We start from the raw sequence: 19,936 nt of genomic DNA on the forward strand, positions 1-19,936 counted from the left end.
CCCCCAGAGATGTTGTTTCTGAGAGCTCTTCGCAGTAAATCTCTTGCATTCACATCTCAGAGTCTGTTTCCCAGGGAACCTGACCTGTGACACAGTGGAAATAAAATAACATCTGTCAATATTAGCATTTATTAGAACTAGGAATTCTGATATGCCATGTAACTGACACATTACTTTCCAAGTCTTATCTATAAAAATTATAATTTAAGGATACAAAGTCAGAGGGGAGACTGGCCTCAGTCAAACAAATAAACACAGTGGAATCAAATCAGGAAAGGGAGGGAAGACACAGGAAGGGGTTTTTAGGAAAGGTTTAGTTTAGAGGGAGTGTCAGAAAGTCCGGAAAAATACATCTGGAAGAAAAACATACTGTCCTCTGGGTGGAGCTGACTACAGGCAGGTGGTGGTTCCTTTTCTCCACCCTGTCCCCACTCGCCATACCCCAGTCAGGCGACTTGTGCCCCCTACAGGGGAGGCAGACCTAATGGATTTTATAGGTCTGTCCTTGAGCAGCCCTGAGCCTATGGTAGTTCCTTCCTCCTTTTCATTTAAAAATTGCACGTGAGGTATATGAATACATTTTTCTTGTAAAAACGTCAACCAACAGAATAGTCATATAGTACAAGTCCCTCTACTGCTGTGTCCCAAAGCCCACATCCCCACCCAGAGAGAACAATTGTTGTCAATTTAGTATGTATTTGTCCAGATGTATTTCTATCCATTTACACACATGTATCTGTACATATAGAAATGTATGGTTTTGTGGGGATTGGCATTTAAAATATAAATACATCACACGATGCATATTGTTAAGCAATTCACTGTTTCACTCCATGTCTTGGTAACCTTTCCATGTTACTGCTCAGTGTACAACCTGTCCTTTCTAACTGTTGCATAACGTCTCTACTATGACTGTCCCATGGCTTATTAAGCCATGACCTTCCTAGAGGACATTTAGGTTGTTTCCAGTGTTATGCTTTTACAAATGTCGCTGGAGGCTCACAGGGATTTCCAAGAGAGGACTCAACCTGGAGCAGCGGTGAGCAGGTCGTTGTCTCTGCACAAGAAAGACTTCAAAAGCGAGACAGATACAGAACAATGAAAGGGATTCATTGAAAATAAAAGTACACACTTGAGAGGAAAGTGTGGGCAAACTCAGAAAACGAGCCCCTTTTGATTTTTTGTATCTTTGTGGTATTAGCTGTATTATCTCCTCTTTCATTTATAATTTTATTTATTTGAATCTTCTCTTTTTTTTTCTTGGTAAGTCTAACAGTCCAACACTGGATATTATTCATCTTTTTAATGTTTCCTAATTTGATGAACAAGCAATTATATTTTAGTGTATTAATTGAATTTCTCTGTTTAGAGTGAGATTTGGCATATTTTTCTTTGCTGTTTGCCATTTTTATTTCTTTTACTATGAAGTCCCTCTTTATAGTCTTTGCCCCTTTTTACTAAATGGTTCACCTTTTTCTTACTAAATTGCAGGAATTGTTTATATACTGAGTATTAATCCTTTGCCTGTAATACAGGCTGCAGATATTTCAATGTGTCATCTCTTTTTACTTTGTGATATCTCTTATCAGTCCACACTTTGGATTATTATACTACCTAATATCTCTTGTGGCTTCTGTATTGTTGTACCTTAAATAGGCCTTTCTGACCCCCATAGTGATAAACATGTGAAAACCTTTTATTAAAGTTGCCATGAGTTGGAACGTCTTGTAGGCCAGAATTTGCTCTATCTTAGACACTTAAGAGACAAACCATGCAGGGTGGCCATGTTCTGGACAACCACAACTCCACATTTTCCTCGTCTTAGGAGGGCAGGGAGCAGAAGCCATGGCTTGTAGATAGTCACCACTGTCCTGAAGCAAATCTAGACAGGGTGCTTTAAGCTGCTGCGGCTGCCCACTGTCTTGCTGCTGCAGAAAGTGTGAGGCCACCTTCCAGACACAAATTTTGGAGAGTTCCATCCCCTGCTGCCCAAATTCATTGCCGTGCTCAGCAGCCCAGAGCAACACAGATGAGTGTGGCAGGGGAGCTTCTTCTAGGATATCCTGCTGTGTAGTAGAAAAAGCAGTCCCAGAGTTGTAAATATCTCTCATCACAAGGGCTTGCTGCAGTATCTGCATTTGTAACACACCCGGCTTAGGTAGCGTGCAAAGAAGAATGATGCCTGCCCTTTTAGAGATGGCCCCTTCCACAGAGGTGCAGTAAAACAGAATCTGAAAGATCTGTGATTGTGTCCTAGCTCGCCCTTCAGCAGCTGTGGAGCTGTGGGTAAACTGGTGACCTTCTCAAGGTCTTGATGCCCTCCTCTGTAAAATGGGCATTATCCTGGCTTGTGGGGGGAGGGGTGTGTGCTGTGCTGTGAGGAATGATGAATTAATGAATGGGAAAGTGGGTTGTCGGTGCTCTAAGAACTATAGTGTTGTTGTTATACTTGGAGTCTGGAGAACAAATGAAGACGAAGATATGGTTTCTGTCCTTGGGAGCTTGGGATGTGCATGCATGGAAATGAAGCAGGACAGGACAAGACAGGTCAAGGGGTATGGTAGTGGAAGCTGGAGAAGGCTTCAGTGTTCAGGTAGTGGAAGCTGGAGAAGCGTTCAGTGTTCAGATGGTCCAAGTGCAAACCTATTTAGTTGTGATTTTATGAAAGTGACCAAATATGTTTTGTGTGAAAAGAAGTAAAACAATCCAAAGGAAATTGCCTTGTCAGTGGAATCTGTTTGTCCTGCCTTGTTTTGCAGGGCAGTGGAGCATCACCTGGGGCAGCGTCTGTCCCCAGACTACTCACTCCTTAGATGTAGCCTTAAATGCCTGCAGCACTTCATTCCTTGCCAAGACTCTGACAACTTTGGTGAAGTAACCCTAGGAGAGCTTCTGGGTATCTGACCAAGAATCACCAAATAGGATTCAAAGGGAAAGGCTGAGAAACTGTCTGTTGGGTTCTGAATAACAAAAATGTAATAATATATCTTATGCTAAGTCCCCTCATTGGGAATCCAGTCTTGCTTCATGCTATGTCCCCAAAGGAATGCAAATGCTCATCAGAGAAGGAAAAGACATTGAGGAAGGAGAGAGAGGTTGGGGTGATACTCTCAGCTATAATTTGCTGCAGAGTCTATGTGTGGGGGGCCAGCAGTTCTGTGGTCGACAAGAAGAGGCCTGTGACCTGCCTGTGCATTACTCTGCTTTTCCTCAGCTGTGGCCCAGTGCAGTGAGGACACAAGATCTCCAGTCTGTCTCTGAATGGGCCATTTTACTTCCCAAGACCAGCTGCCTAAGAGATAGATGCCTGGCCTTTAACAAAGGATGGTGGTGGCTCAATCACCTCTGGAAAACTGTTCAGGGTAGGGCTGTTTGCAGGGCTCTTGTTCAAAAAGCAGGAAAGAAAAGTGCCATTAAAGCAACTAAAATATAAAACTTCTTCTTTTAAAAAGATCTTCTCCCTTACAAACATAATAGGCATAGTAATGTTACATGAATAACAGCAGAAACTGACAAGTGCAAAAAAAAATTGTTTTTGTTGTCATATATAATACAAGAAATGATAATACTTTATTAATGTAATATCTTGATCATAAGATTTTTCTGATTCACGGTTTTGCAAATTTATTCATTAGGTCATCAAAAGTTATACTTTTAGCAACTTCATTTTCTTAATTGATATAACTGAAAGTGACATTAGTCACTCTTGGCAAATGCAAGATCTCAAGTTATTTTTGATAATTGTTAATTTTGGGAAGGATCTTTCTGTTGGTAGAACTGTTACTGGAAATGTTAGGCGTATTTTAGAGGCTGGGATAACATTAGGTAAATTTTTGGTAAATTATTTCAAAATAGAAATTTTAGTACATCTAGATGTATTTAACTTGCATCTGAATTTAATTTTAAATATAAATGTATACAATGGCATCTTAATGTTTCTTCTGGCATTTCCTATAACTTGTAGAGGTTGGACGAGAAATTGAAAGCAGTTTTGTGATTTGTGTATATTTAAAAATGCTTATTTATGCATTCTATTGCTTTATCTTCCATTATAAGAAAAACTAATTTTAAATTGTCTTTCTTGTTAATAATTGGCTTATCTGAAGTTTCATATGAAAATAATATCCTTTCCATTGAATGCAATGATCTTTAAATGTACTTTCTATTTCTGAGCCTGTGGCTATTTGCTTTGCAGTGCTGTAACAGTTTTTAAAGCCAGAGCTTCTGAACGCTTTAAAGAATCCTAATAGCTCTCTAATAGGTTTTATTGCAATGCCCCTACACACAATTTTATTGTATAGTAATTTACACTGGAGAGCTATTATTCGTACAGGTGCTGTAGGGATGGGTCTGGAGACCCATGGGAATGCTGGCCTCCCATTACTGTCCTGGCACTGCTTCCATGAAGAGGCTCTCACTCTCTCGGGCTGTGGCCACTGCTGCCACCACCACCACTGTGGAGTCTGAGCTCAGAGCTGGGCCTGGCTCTCCCTTCAGCAAGCTGCCTGCTGTGTCCACAGGCCTGAGTGTGTGTGTGTGTGCATTGTGGCCTCTGCTCACACACGTGCTTTGTTGTCTCATCAGACTTTGCTTATAAAACACAAATTCAAAGATAAAATTATTAAGACTTTCAGGATAGTGGCCACAGAGCATTAAACCAAACCTGAGAGTTGGGCCTGATTCAGGGCATGTGTGCAAACCTCAATTGGGAGGCAGTAGCATCTTTGTAGTGCAAGCCAGAAAGCACTCCAAGCCAGGGGACCCATAAAAATCAGGACTGTGTTGTCAGAATGGAAACCCATCACGTTCCAAGTTGTAAAGTAGGGGCACCATACTGATAAACAGTTTGAAAGACTTGTTTTCCCAGGGTAGAGAGGAAACCATTACTGAGTAACTCAAATTACTTACTCCCCCCAACCCTTCACCAAGATCCGGTGACTTAGGCCTAGTGAGAGGTCAGCCGAGCATTGGGGTAACCATTGCCAGGTGCTGAGGTAGCAGATTTCCCACTGAGGCTTAACCATTACCACAGCCCTCATCCTCCATTACAGTGCTAGAGAGAGACGAGCAGCATCCTAAGCCCTTGCCCAACCAAGGAGAAGAATGTTCATTGGACAAAGAAACAGGAGGCAGGAAACCAGGCTTGGCCTTATGTCAGGCGAGATGACTGGTACTTGTTTGGATCCCATTACCAATTATGTCTTCAGTATGACATAAGAGTTCTCTGAAGATGGATTTAGTATTTATCTCTTCATTCAGAATTCCAAAAATAGGACATGTTCAGTAATTAAGCTGGTACCTTGGAAAGTTTTTATATTTTATTCTCAGTACAAAATCAAGTGCAATTTTTAGAGATAGATGTTGATTTAGAAAATACAGATAAATAAAAAGAAGAAATCTCACCTGGTGGAAATAACCACTGTTAAGATTTTACCATACGCTTCAGCAACCTTTTTGTTTTTCTGAATGTATTTCAGAAAAAAATTGTTAACTATAGGGAAGTACAGGGAATAACATGACAACATTCATGTATCCCATACCCTGAATGAATAAGTATTTACATTTTGTCATACTTGCCTCAGATTATTTTACATAAAAGAAATAAAATATTACTGATAAAGTTCAAGGCTCCTTGGTACCCCATTCAAATCCTGTTTTCCTTCTTCCTTCTCTAGAAGCAACTTCTATCATGAATTTATTTATATCTTTTCCATACATATACATTTTTATATATTTACTACATATGTTTTTGTATTTCAAGAGGAATTAAAGATTTACCTATACTGTACATATTTTTTCTGGAATTTGTTTTTGTCAGTCATTGTTTGTCTTTAAGACTTATTCAAGGCAATACATATAGACATAATTTATTATTTTTAATTAATTGCTGTTATAGTAGAGGTTGGCAAACTATATCTGCGAACATATCCAGCCTGTGAGCAAATCTGGCTAAGAATGATTTTACATTTTTAAAGGTTGTTTATTTAAAAAAAAAAAAAAAAAAGGGAATCTTCAGTACAGTATTAGGTGATCTATAAAGCCTAAAAGATTTACTATCTGGCCCAGAAAAAGTTTGTTGAGCCCTGTTGTAGAGTAGTTTGTATGAGTATATAACGATCTATTCCCCACTGATAGGCATTGAGGTGGCTTCCAATGTTTCATTCTTTTTTTAAAATTAAACTTATTGGGATAACATTAGTTAATAACATTAAATTTCAGGTGAACAACTTTATGATACAACACCTGTCTACCCTGTGCTCACCACCCAAAGTCTAGTCTCCTGACACCATGTTGGTTTCACTCTTACAAGAGGAATTGCTACATCCTCATATATGTCCTCCTATATATGTGTGCAGGGGTTTCTCCAGAACAAGTGGAATTGCTGAGTTGAATGGCGCATGTATTTAAAGTTTGACTGACGAATTCCCCTCCACGTTTGCTATACAAATTCAGACTCCAACTAGTGGTAAATAAGGGTTCTCATTTTTTCCAAAATTTCATCTACATTTAATTTTATCAGATTTTCAATTGTTGCCAATCTAATGGAGGTGCGTGGCTCATTGCTTTTATTTATGTCTCCCTGTTTGCTAGTGAGGTTAGGCAGCTTTTCCTAAATTTATTGGCCATTTCAGGTTTCTGATTTTATGAATTGCTTTTCTGTTTTCTTTATCCCCTTTTCTACTGGGATTTACCACTTTTTATTGTAGGAATTCTTTGTATATTCTGAATTCTAATGTTTTTCCATAAGGTTTGTGTTTTTTTACTTTTTATCGAAGAAAAATGTCCCTGTCTTGAAATCATAAAGATAGACTCCTATGCTATGATTTGAAAGTCTTGATGTTTCACTTTTTATATCTAGGTATTTGATCCATCTAGAATTTGCTTTGGTGTGTGGTGCAAGGTAGGAATTTAATTATATTATTTTCTATCTGGAATACCAAAAATTTCCACACCACTTATTGAAATTCTTCCTTTCCCAACTAATTTTTCATTCATTCATTCACTCAATGAATATTTAGTGAGCTTCTATTATGTGCCAGACACTTTTCTAGGCACTGGAAAACAGTGGGGGAGAAAAAAGGAACCAGGAAAAAAAAATCTCTGTCCTCAAGAAGCATACATTCTAGTGGAGGAGACAGACAACAAAGAATCTAGTATGCCAAGTGGTGATCTCATTTACGAAGAAAAATAAAGCAGAGAAGTAGGACAAGGGTAGCAAGCAGAGGGGGTATTGCTATCATAAATAGGGTGGCGAAGGAAGGCATCATTTACAGACTGGTAAGTGACATGCGAGCAGAGCTGAAGGAAGTGAGAGAGTGAGGCTGTGAATATGTGGAGGAAGAAAGTTCCAGGCAGAGAGAATGATAAGCACAAAGGCTCTGAGGAGGAAGTGTGCTTGGTGTGTTCAAGAAAACCAGCAAGGAGATACATGGCTGACACAGAGTGAGCCAGGAGAAATGAGCGGAAGTTAGACAGGAAAGGAGGAGCGGGATTAGGTAGGGTCTTGTGGGCCATTGTCAGGACTTCGGCTTTCAGTCTGAGTGAGCTGGGGAACATTGCAGGGTTTTGAACAGGAGAGAACATTTTAAAAAGTTCACCCTGGTTGCTTGCTGGGGAAAGTCAGTGAAACTTCTCATCACCTCACTTTTTCTGTCTTTGGGATTGGGGATGTCTAATGCATCCTCCGCTTGTGGTTGATACAACGCTGCTTATATGATGCTATAACAGGCTGGACCTTCTTGGGAGAAAGGCTCCTGGCCATTATTATTGTTGGGGAGCAGTAAGAATAACAGCAAGTGGTAACAGCATGCTGATTATAACGACCTGTCTTGCTTCCTAGAGAATTCTGCATACTTTGACGGGATGCTCTGCAATTATAATTATTTATTCCCAGAGCTTTATGTTCATGAGACTGGTAATGAGATAGAACAGGTGCCAGGCAAGTAGCTATCAGCTAAAACTTAAATTAGCTGAAGAAAGAGAAAAAGCAGTGACAGCCTTAGGCTGACATCTCTTCAGACTCTAATAGTTTGAACTTCACAGTATTTCTTAGTGACAGGTTCCCTAGCAACTCCTTCTGGTCAGTTTAGAGTCCCCCTACTGTTGTGCTCTTGGCTCCTTGAACTTCCTCTATTAAAACACTCATCCCATAATAACCAGTTTTTGTTTTTTTTTCATAATAACCAATTTAATTGCGGGGGATTTCTCCCAGACTGTCAGCTCTATGAGAGAAGGGATTGGGATTATTTCGGTCACTGCTGCTCTCTTTCTAGCCCGTTCACGGTATCTGCCAGAGAAGATGAACAATAAGTATGTGGTGAATGAATGAAAACCTGTCTTAGGACATGGAGCTATTGTGTGGATTTTCAGCTGGTTCTGGGTTCTTGTGCTTAGTCTGTTGGGGAAGTTGTTGTACACTGCACTTTTCTACTGGGAGTGTTTGGTGGGGTGGTCCAATGGGAATTTTCCCAGCTGTCCTGTTGGCCTCCTGGGTTTTCTCGTTGGTTGAATCACCCGAGTGGAGACCCTGGGGACCCCTGCAGTTCAATGCAATGTCTGGAGCAGCCGCTGCACACCCACGTGGGTGTGATCTGGAGACCAAGCCTGTCTTAATCTCTGCACAAAGGCTGCTGACAATAAACAAGCTTTCCTCCCAGCAGCTGTTGACAGTCACCTCCCACACAGCCCTCTGAGTCTTGCCCTGAGATGGCATGACTCCCTCCCAGTTGCTCTAATAATAACAACATTATATTCTTAGCCAGAGCTGGAGGGCTTCACTCAGATAGACATTTTTCACTTGCCTTAGAATGGGAATCAGAGGAGCATAGAAACCCAAAAACCTCATTGGACATGTATTTAACCATCTCCAAGTTTACTTGTTCAGGCTCAGCTGTTTTGATTTCCCTGCTCATCTTCTGGCTGCTGAACAGTGGAAAGCGGACAAGCAGAACAGAGGAACAGTGACAGGCCTGGATGTCAGGTCCAGGCTTCGAGGAAAGCCCCTCAGGTGGCCTGCACTGTAGGAAGGCTAGCTAGGCAGGCCTGGAGCCTGGGCTCTAGTTTCTCTGGGACCGCGGGCACCCCAATGTAGTTTCTTCCGACATGTGCACACGCTGCTGAACCGGGGATGGAGGAAGGCCTTTTGGGAGAGGCAGCCTCAGAGAGCTGAAGTAAGAAGGACAGAAAGAGTTGCTTTCCTTCTAAGAACCTTCTCTTTTCTTTCTGCCTCGGCCACTGCTCTGCAGAGATGCAGCTGCGCTGCTCCGCCCTCCTCAGGTGCTGCGACGCCCGGCGCCCACAGTGGGTGTGGGAACCTTCTATCACTCCGCATCTCAGCACCACTGCCAGTCCAGGCCCCACGACGCTCACACTGAGGCCTGAGTTTGCCCCGTACAGCCGCCCACACTTTTTTCCGGCTCAGGAGAAGCAAATGAAGAGGCACTCTCAGAATCGCACCCACAGCCTCCCCCTTCTGAGGCTGGTGAGTAGCTGAGAGGAGAAATGAGAAACTTACTAGTCAATGGCCTGATTCCTACGCCTCTGCATAATTGTGGGTCGGCCACGCGTTACATCTCATTTTCTCAACAGCCTTGCCACATGAGGAGGCGGAAGCAGCTGTTGAAACCACATGCCCTGGATCTTAGTGTGGCTCCACCTGTCTAGGAGCAAGTCTGCCCAGGGAGATCCCTGGGGTAGGTAGTATTTACTTCTCTCCCTACTTTTTTTTTTGTCTTTGTAATACTTCCATAATTTTCACTATAGTTGAGTGAGATTTCGAGTTGGCCTGCTTACTCTTCCCAGAAAATACAGGATTACACTATAACTAGGAATGCCTGAGATTCTATTAAAAAAAAGTGCCCTATAAATCCAAGGCATTATTATATTTACTTCCACTTTAGGGCTTTTATACTCACATCTGGTAAGGCTGTGTCCCTTAGCTGAGGGTTGAAGCCAGCCAGCCATCACACATAAGCTCTCTGTTCTTAAATAGACTGAAGGCTTTGCTCAAAGCTTTTCACACAGATCCATTGAAAACTGCAGCTTGCCTGCCACTTTGAGAAATTCATCATATCCATCATCAGCCTGTTGATTATTTTATTATTATGCGTGGAGACACAGACAATAGCCCCCAGTGTAGAAGCTAAAACTTTACATTGGATAGTTGCAGAAAACTTGACTGTAATTCCCTAAGAATGAATTTTGATGAATAAGGAAACATTTCAAAAAAGTAGGTCAGAGCACTTTTTGGAAACCAAAAAAATCCCACAAGGCTCTCTGCAGGTACAATAATTGGGCAGTCCATCAGCCTCCTGCCTCCATCCCCCTCTCCTTATATTTTTTCCCATGCTGCTGTCGGTGACAGCTCAGGAAGGAGCCGCAGGCAGCTCTTCTCTGAAACCTTCCTTATGACATCTCTCTGCCTTCTCCCCACACACAACAGCCTCACTAGCACCTCAGCTTCTAATTTTAGCTTGTTTTGCATTTTGTGTAACATACAACGAAATATAACAGAATTTAGACAGGCGAGAAGTCAGGCTGTTTGCTTCTTGAAAAATTGACAGGGACTCATATTTGGTGGCTGAAGGCTGACTGTCAGCAGAACAGGGAACACCAGGATGGTTGTGCCTCGTCTGCATTAGAGAGCAGTCTCTTGTCAGGATCCAATGAGTAGAACCTCTCTGTCCTTTTCCTTTTGTACAACTTCAGAAACCACTGAGCTTTCTCCTGGTTTTGTAGACATTCAAATTGACACACTTAATGGATGCATTGGGGGGCAGGCAGAATTATTTCACAAAAGAATACTAATTAGATTCAATAATCTGTTAAGACTAGAAGTTGGATAGATCTGCGTTATCAAACAGGCAGAGAACCACATCCTGCTTCCTATATCACGTGGACTGTCTCCTTGGGTGTCTTAAAGAATGGGCCAAAACTTTGGGAGCAAACTAGATCTTCTAGTCTTCTAGTGCTCCTCAAAGTGTGGTAGCGTCAGCATCATCTGGGAGCTCATTAGAAATTCAGAATCTTGGTCCCCAAACTCTACACCTAACGAATCCCAACTGGGGGTGGGTGGGTCCCAGGAATCTGTTTTAACATATTCTCTGGGTGACTTTTATTCATGCTAAAGTTTAAAAATCACTGAGCTAGATGATCTCTCAACGTCTCTCCAGTCCAAAAGTCGCTTAGTTCCTATAGCTTTTTCTGTGTCTTCTCAGATGGGGTTGCTATAAACTTCATTAGTGAAGCAAAACAAACCAACCTTTCTTATTGTGACATATATCATGTAGAAACGTGCACAGATGAAATACATAAAGGGAACCTTGTAAAACTAAGTGAATTATAATAAAAGTAACTGTGTGATTTCCACCTAGGTCAAGGAATAGAACCTTGCCAGCACCTTAGGACGCCCCCCACCCTTCCCAATGGAATTCCAACCCCCTTCCCCACCCCAAAGGTAACCACTGTCCTGCTTTCTGTGGTAACCACTTTATTTCTTTCCTATATATTGTTACCATCTAAAAATGCATCCCTAAATAGCACAGGAGAGTCTTGCCTATTTATGACCTTTATCTAAATGAAATCACAAAATACATACTTCTTGGTGTCTAATTTCTTTTGCTCAACATTTTGTTTGCGAGATTTCATTAAGCTTTCAACACAGCAATTCTTGCCCTTTGTAAAGCAGCCATGCCCTCTCATTGTTTGGATCCACACCTAAGAGAAGCACAGATTTTCCTTTAAAATTAGAGCACATTAAAATTAATGTGGTTAATGAGACGTTCACGGTGCTCCTTGATTTCTCAGGGTGTTGCCACATGAGGACTGGGAATTACTGCTCCAGGGCTCTACTGGTGTCTTCTCTGTCAGGAATGGGACTGAGGATATGGTCAGGAGGCCCTGCAGGAGGTGGTGCCTTGCTAAAAGATATGCTCAGCGCTATGAGCTCCCAGAGGTCTCAAAATCCAACATTCAACCACCATGTGGCATTGGATCAGGTACGGGGTGATCCAAGGCTATTTCAAGACAACACATGTCTGTCTTCCTGTTAGTTTCATTCAGATTTTCTGATCCGTCACACAAACAACAACTGTGCATACAGCACATGCTAGAAAATGTAGAAGTGATGGGACATCTGAGGCACGTTACTGTCAGTCTTTCGCTGTAGACTCTTGCTCTCCACAGAGAGCAATAGTATGGCCTTTTGAGTCAGACCAACCTCGGTTCTGGTCTTGGTTCTGCTACTTGACCTTAGGCTATGTGTCTTTAAGCTCATGTCCGCCTCATAAAGGGAGATTATTATAATAGTATGTAGCTTATGAGGCTATTTTGATGATTGATTAAGAAATTCTTGAAAAATTCTTATAGCATCTGGCTAATAATAATTCCAGCTAATAGTGAGTGCTTCCACAGTGCCAGGTTCTACAATCCTATATGATTGGTTCTCATGTTACTCCCCATTTCAGATGAGGATACTGAGGCAGTGAGAAGTCAGGAAACTTGCCCAGCATCCCATGGCTGATATGTAGTGGAGGCAGTCTAACACTGAAACTCTCGCTCTTAACCACTCTGTGCATGGCTCAGTCATTGTTAGCCATTTTTATCACCATTTTATGTCTAGATTTTGGTATTCTTGATGTGTTTTTGCCATCATCTGTTTCAAACCTTTCATGTGAGTTCTGTCACAGCTGGGGTTTTATCAGCTGCCTGTCCTGGATCAGCCGATGAGACAAATGAGACTGGCCTTGGGACTGGAGGATGATACTGTCTTATTATGTGATCCTCTTTTTGGGTTGCGCCTCACAACAGAAGCTGGTGACGACAACAGTGGCCATGTGAGATGCATACCAGAGGATCGTAGGCGTCACTTTATAAAGCACTAGCTTGCCCCAAAGCCTTATGCCTCAGTGAATTGGGATTCTACAGTGGCAAGCAGTTAAAATGGTTCAAGGGTTGGAAACTGTTGCTGAAAGGCTGGTTCACAAGAACTGGCAGTAATTTGGTAGCGGCATAATTAGTGACTTACTTTGAACAAGATATGAAAATTGACCGTTTCCCCTGCCCCCATGTGGTAAAAGCAGAATCAACGTACAGAAAGGGATGAGCTTGATAGAATGTTTTTAGTCTATTGATGACAAAGACTTAGTGACCTGGAGTAGAATATTGAGAGGCTATTGGAAACACTGTGCTTTCTTGGGTAATAGGATTGGCAGCTTGAAGAGGGGTGGGGGTGGGGGTGGGGGGGTGGACCTCCTCACTTTGTTTCCCACAATTTTGTGATAAGGATATTATATCTTTATTCTCACCTCTCTAATGGTTTTTCACAGTATCATAGGCAGAATCATGGTCCCCCAAAGATGTCCACATCCCAACCCCTGGAACCTTTTTATATAGGCAGAACCCACACGGGTTCCTCTTCTCTTCCTCTAAGAGAAGAGGAAGGCAGGAGAGTCAGTTTCAGAGCGATGCAATGCATGGAAGACTCAGTCAGCCATCCCGGCTTTGAAGATGAAGGGATAGGGCCATGAGTTAGGGAATGTGGGCAGCTTTAGAAGCTGGAAAAGACAAGGAAACGGATTGTCCTCTAGAGCTTCCAGAAAAGAATGCAGGCCTGCCAACACCTTGATTTTAGCCCAGTGAGATCCATGTCAGACTTCTGACCTACAGAGCTGTAAGATAATAAATTTGTTAAAGTCACTCAAGTTTATGATAATTTGTTATAGAAGCCATAGGAAACTAATCACACATAGCTTAACCCATATGGCAAGAATATTATTTGGTAAATCAAATAGTTTGAGGGAGGAATTTTTTATTTTCTCTTCCTGCCCTGGTTTCTATATCCTGAGTTCATGAAACTTGTAAGCCCAGATGTATGTATTAGTGTGGCACAAACAGTGGTAACAGCGAAGTCCCTCTATTTCTTAAGCCATCTTTAATGCTACTTGTCAGCTGATGTGCCCTCTGGTGTTGCCTGGTGGACGGGGGCAGGTGAATGGGGACTGCTACTCTTCATGCTATCACCACAGCTGAGCCACTTCAGAGGAAAACGTAGTAGGACGGCTTTTCCAGGGCAGCTTGAGTGGGGAGTCTAACTTTCTGTGGTTCTCTGCAGTTATCTTAATCAATCATGCCATCGCTCACGACCTGGACTTTGGAACCTCCTTGTCTCCTTCCAGCCCCTTCTTACAGATGTGAGTTTTCTCCCTGTGCTGAGTCACTTCTCAGACTGCAAAGTGCAGCTGCAGAAGTGGGAGGCAGAACAAACCAGTATCATCATATGCAAAAGATGCACCAAGTCCTAGAACAAAGAAGTGACATCATAAAATGTTCCAAGTATTCCAGTCTTAATATAGATTAATGTAAAGGCAAATAATTCCAAATTGCTGACTGGAAACAAGAGACATAGCTATATATTTTTATAAATTGTATACTTAGCATTTTAAAAGGCAAACAAAACTTCAGTACGTACAAAGGAAATCAAATTTTAAATAAAAGATGGTTTCCCAAAGCAAGTTTGTGAAGTCATTTCAGGGGTCAATAGGCCAAGCCCAGAAGAGTTTCTTTCACAACCTAGCTTAGTGTGCTCAGGACTCAGGGTCAGAAGGAGTGGAGTTTCTGTTTTAGGCCGGGAAGGGGTGACGAAGAACATTCCCAGGGACCAAGAGGATCCTACATTTGACACCAGACTGTAAGGCCAGAGGCTTATTGGCCTTCTGATCCTAGACTCTTCAGCCGTGGTTCCCAATCACTTTGGACTGGAGGTTACCTTTCCTTTACCTTCCTACAAGTGTGGTAACTGCTCCTGCAGCTCTCAGGTAGGGTATAGGGCAGTATGAGTGATGAAAACAGGTTGATGAGCCAGTTTTCTTATGTTGGGGCCCATGGGTCCTACAGGTTGGGGTGAGAGGTCACCTGCTGAAGGGAGATCCATTATTTTGTCCAACTGCAACAAAGGCCACTGACTGCAGTGACGTCTCCCCTCAAAGCAGCTGCCACCCCCACCCAGTCTCCTCTTCTTGCTATAGACAGACTGACAGATGCTTCCCAGGGATTGCTGAGCAGGCAGAGATGCTAATGAGCAGGAAGGTAGCCATAGTAGCCTCGCCTGAGATCCTAGTCTGTTGTCAGTGAGTATTGACGAGGCTTGAGTTTAATTCCACACTGGCCTGATTATATCCCACACTATAGGCACCGCAGTGCTGGGACCCTGAGGGATCCCTGTCTACAGCTGAGCAAGGCTCCCACCTCCCCCCATTGCAGGGAACCTTGGCCCAAGCCACTTCCCCTCCTCCCAGAAGAAAGGAGGGGGCTGTTTTGGTGGTGAGCCTTTGTATTTATCTAGGGACAGCATAGGACAGAGCCTTTCTTTCCCTATCATGACACCATCTTCCTCCTCTTCCTCTTATGCCAGCCCTGGGCTTTTAGGTGGGCCCCGGAATCATACAGTTTGTTCTCCAGAAACCTATTTCCCCGTCTTTGTAAGTAGCAGACTCTTGCCACTTCCCCTTTTTGGCTTTTACGTATTTTATTGCTCCATAAACTCTAGTTGAGGGTTGGCATAGAAATCAAACAAGGAAGCCAGAGTCATGAGCAGCTCTGATGTATTCTCTAGTAGAGGAGAACTTTGATTCTACCATTAGGTGAGAGTTGGGGATCACCTGTCATAACTCTCCTTGCCACTTCGACCCCTCTTTACTCAGTTATAGAAGTGCAGGCCTACCCCTGAACCTCCATGGTTTATCCATTGGAATGTCTGTTTTCATAAGACAGCAAAGCTGGGCCCAGAGCCAGTGGCAGCGTGGATGAAGGGAGCTGCAGGGTCAGGTTCCGGAAAAGCGTCTGAGTGCTGCTGCAGACACAGCCGAGGCAGCCTGGCTCCAAGTTAGCTGGAGGGGCAGTGCCTGGGGAGATGCTGCCCTATAAAAAGCTCAGAGGTCAAGTTAGGGCTTCCTCTTCCTTCCCCTGGCCATGCTGAGATTTTAGACACATACTGGTGTGGACAGTGCAGCTTTTCTAAAGCCAGTAGTGCTGAAGTGGTTGGGGCCTGGGGTCCTAACCCCCAGTCTGGGCTCAAATCCTGCTTAATCATCACTTGACTTTGGCTTCTCTGACCCCTGTTTTTTCTCATCTGTGAAATGAGGATTTTTCTGTCTACCTTCCAGGATTGTTGGGGGCGGGGGGGGGGGCGGGGAGGAGTGCAAAGGAGGCAACCTATGCCAAGTGTTTAGCAAATAATATGCGTTCAGTCAGCAGTGCCTTTATTGTAGTATAATATTATTGGTCGTCATCGCCGTCATTGTCATCATCATCATCACAGCCCAATATTGTCAGCTGGGAAGGTGGGTCTGATATAGTCCTCAGCAAGTTCACCCCGAGGGGAGTCTCTCGGAGCTGGCCTCCACTCTCTTTCCAAGGCTGAGGCACACTCTTCCTTGTTTTCAGTGACACTAAATTGGAAGGTACAGCCAGAGCGATCACTTCCTTTTGATTGTCATCATTGGCGCAGGATCCCCAGAGGCCCACTGCAATCAGCTGCTTCTGGTAGTTAAAGCAGTTGTGAGAGCTCTGTGTGCCTACAAAACCAGACTCCAGCACGCTGAGTCATGCTGCAAGCCTGCCCAGCCAGTCACCAAGACAAAAAAGGCGGGCAGCAGGAAGGAAGACGAATGGCCGCAGTGTACTGAATATTTCTCAAGGGGATTTTAGTGAATGTCTCTGTTTAATGTATCTGGATGAAGGAAGGGTAGCTGGGTGTTAACATTTATTAGACATTTATCACCCCCTTGACCTCTACAATGGGGCTTTGATTTTGTTGGGCCCCACCCAAACCACCCAGTGGGGACTCCCTCCTGAATGGATCCTTAGGGAGAGTCTCTGACACCCAGTAGACGGTGGGAGGAAAGGAACTAGCGTGGTCTTGGATGGGGGAACAATCCTCCACTCCCCTGCCCCAACCCGGCACACACATTCAAGGTGGGCTTATGGAACCAGGAATGGAAAGCATTTATTTCTGCCTGAGGTTGAGTGAGGCTTCATAAAAGGAAATGACTTGCAATAAGGACTATGCCATGAGATCTGGTTTCCACAGTTGCTATGAATATCTAGTTGTTTCTGTTAATACCACTTTCTATTTGGGCCCAGGATATGAGAATACTTCTTTAAAAATGCTTTATCATTGCCCCTGTACTTACTCCCTGTTGTAAAATCTTGGAAGAGTGAGGTTAAAGTGAAGTGGTTTTTTTCATATAGATATTCCAATGTTCCCTCAGAAATTATTGGAAAATAAAAAGCAACTTTGCAACTAATATATTTCCCAAGGTTAGCAGGCAAGCAAATAAAAAGAAAGATGGTTAATTTTTTTATAATCTACATTTTTCCTGATTTGAAGTTGGCTTTTGATTTTTATTTCTGGAGTGAACACATTTAAGATTTACTTAAAGGATGACACAAATAATAAAAAGGATCCAGATGGACATATATAGCTCTTAAGATAGATTGACATTGGTCTGTATTATTGGTAACTAATAAGACATACTGTTTGGGAACATTAGTTTTCTTTACTAGCAAGAATTTTTCGAGCCTTTTACTGGCACTGATATGTCACAAGGTATTCCTGATTGTTCTGCTTTTTTCCCTATTATTGTAACTTTGGGTAAATATTTGTCATAAGAAAATGGAAGGTGAGAAGAGATTCTGAGGGGTCATCTAGACTATCCAACTACTTCATTTATAGCCGCGATTGTACTTTCCATTGATGAAAGAGACTCTCTGAAATTGAGATTCCAGAATTTTTCTTTGATAGTTTGTTTCTTCTTTACCCAAAGTTTTCCCTTACTGCTTATTAGTGTAAGCAGAATGACTCACTGCTTCAATGAAAAGACAAGCAGTTGTTCCCCCAGGGCATAAATAATATCCCTCCACAGGGCTAAGATTTTATTTGGGTCCTCCTATAGTTTCCTCTTTCCTTGACTGAGTGATTCTCATTTTCAAGTATTTAGGGGTATTGAGTCTGCCTGGAGAACCTGTGTGCTGCAGAGAGGCCATCACATGCTCTGAGTCACTAGCTGTCGCTGCTTTTTTCTTGGCAAACCCCTAACATGGTGCCTACACAGTGACACCCTCTTGCTCCAGAGCATACCAGAAAAATATCCATCCTGCTCGAGTTTTTCCTTGTCTAGAAGGTATTTCAGCAGAAAGGTTGGTAAACAGCAAGTGTGTGTTCGTAATAAATCATTTCAGAGGGCAGAAATTCCAGGAGCAACATTCTTATCAAAGCTGATTTATCCCTTTTTCATGTGAGGCCCACCTAGCTACATGACACTGCATCTGTTGGTCCTTCTATAGCACGGAAGAAATGTGAGAAATGTGCTTTGGTAAGCACAGTTAATACAGAAATGCTCAGTGGAATAGAAGTTGTCTTTGAGTCACCTTGAGCACTTTATTATCAGTGTTGACATTTCCCTAACTTTGCATCTATGATTGAAGGGCTCAAGCTGTTCAGGGCCTTTCTTCCATGCAGGCATCCATCAACCTCTTGGACTTTGCATTATGGCTTATGATATTGGATGTTTACTGCATTTATAAAAGGAACTTAGTACTGTTTTTTATATAACAGGTTTCGTTTTTAAGTTCAAGCTTTCAGAAGTTTATCATTTATCAATATTTTAAGAATTGTGGCAGAAACATTCCAGAAGTGGGTGTAATTAAAAACAATAGTTCAGTCTGTAGATTTAGAACAATACTTCTCCTAATTCAGAAATGATACCTGGAGCAGTAGCCAGCTGAGCCTGCTATCACTAGAAAATTCTATGGACTTGAAACAAGTTTCCGGCCTTGACCTTCTCCTTGCCATTTTCTTAGGAATGCGTTTAGCACAGAGCTCCTGAAACTATTCTCTGAGGAATATAACTGTTGAAAGTTCCTGTGGATCCTCTATTCTTACTATTATCTGGGATTTTAGTCTTAGAAGTTGGTCCATTACTTATTTCTTTTGGGTGTCAGAGTAATAAGAGAGGAGAGGTTGATAAAGATAGAGACAGGCCTAGCAGTTTTTTTAATTTCCAAATCCAGCATGGTCAACTTTTACTAGCACCCCTTCCCCAATTCCTTTATTGGAGCCACTCTTGTTGACTCTTGCCCTCCAAATATGGTAAAAACAAGCAAAAGCAACAACAGTGCACCACCCACTCACCCATGGCTGTCAAGGAACTCCCGCCCCCTAATAAATCCCTCGTTCTCAAAAGCTCTCCTCTCTCTCTCTCTCTCTCTCTCTCTCTCTCTCTCTCTCTCTCTCTCACACACACACACACACACACACACACACACTCACACACGGAATTCCTGGCCCCTTCCACCCGGGCAGGAAATATGCACTCAAGTTACTAAATGCTTTATAGCTTAGAATTTGGAAAATACAATTGAAATAACTCAATATTTTAAAAATGTTAATCACACTTCCCTATATATATATATATAACTAAATTTAACATAATAAGACTAAATTTAACTAAATTTAACATGGTAGGAAAAGTGGGATTCATAGTTAAAGCCCAGTCGATAAGGTAGGGGAGGCCATAATGTATCTATTTACATGCACCACATGTAGCCTTTCCCGAGTCACTCAGAAGTATCTCACAGCCTCTGTTTTGGTAATTATAGTTGGTCAAGGGTGAAAAATCCTGTCTTGGGACCTATGTTTGTCCAGGGAGTGGCATGGACATTCCTGAAGCTCATGTACATGAGGGCTCTGGATGCCCAGAGTGTCCTTTATCTTCATACTCAGAGCCTGACTGACATCTCTGCTCACTTTTGTATCTGCTCAGCCTGGAGTACATGACCTTGTTCTATAAATACCAACCTTGTTTAAATACAAGCTGCCTTGCACTGGTGGCCACCACAAATCCCCCAGATGCTCAAGGCAGGCCGTCCCATCCTGGCT

Source organism: Rhinolophus sinicus, chromosome 2, assembly GCF_057876585.1.
Source record: "Rhinolophus sinicus isolate RSI-liver-muscle chromosome 2, RSI-T2T, whole genome shotgun sequence".
In the NCBI taxonomy this organism is placed as follows: Eukaryota; Metazoa; Chordata; class Mammalia; order Chiroptera; family Rhinolophidae; genus Rhinolophus; species Rhinolophus sinicus.